Below are 738 nucleotides of genomic sequence, written 5' to 3' on the forward strand. Positions count from 1 at the left end.
GCCAGGTTTTGACACGGTCAATAGTAAATTCAGCTTGGCTCTTGCCAAAAAGCTTTAGTGCTAACTGTTTAGTCTCAAGTAAGCCTTTTAATGCCGTAACATCTCTACATTTATAAATGGCACAGGAGTGACTAAAGCCATGCTTTCAGCAATTAAAGAAAGCCTGATCCAGGCTTAAATTCAGCAAGCACTTTTGCTTTGGTGTATAATATTAAGTGTGGAGTGGGAGGAAGCAAGCCCTTCATAGTAACTTATATTTGGTGCTCTGCAGGTTAAATGCCTCTTCAGGCGTTCAGAGCTTGTGGCACTTATTCTTTGTAATTTCATAGGTCTGATTTTGAGGAACATGTAACAATATCATGCTGTCATTTGTGGGTCACATGTTCCCAGTGCAGACATGACTCTGCGTAATCTCCTGGCATGATCTGGGGATTGGAAACACCTCCAAGGCTTATATACTCTTTTCTCTCCACCCCCATTTGATTTTCAGAGCATTACGTTTGCACTGGCACTAACATGGTTAACTCTGAATATCAAAGGCAGGGTGGGGGTCGTATGCACTCTGTAGTAGAATTGCCAGTCATGCGTTAAGTGTTACTAAATCTTACAGCCAACTAAAAACAATTGCATATCACAGCAGTTTTATATATTAACCTCCTTAATAGGGGGCAGGAAAGTCTAGAGCTATATGGTGAATTTCTGACAAGTCAAGATCTAATCATTTGCGTGTGCGTTACC

Source organism: Euleptes europaea, chromosome 1, assembly GCF_029931775.1.
Source record: "Euleptes europaea isolate rEulEur1 chromosome 1, rEulEur1.hap1, whole genome shotgun sequence".
Lineage (NCBI taxonomy): Eukaryota > Metazoa > Chordata > Lepidosauria > Squamata > Sphaerodactylidae > Euleptes > Euleptes europaea.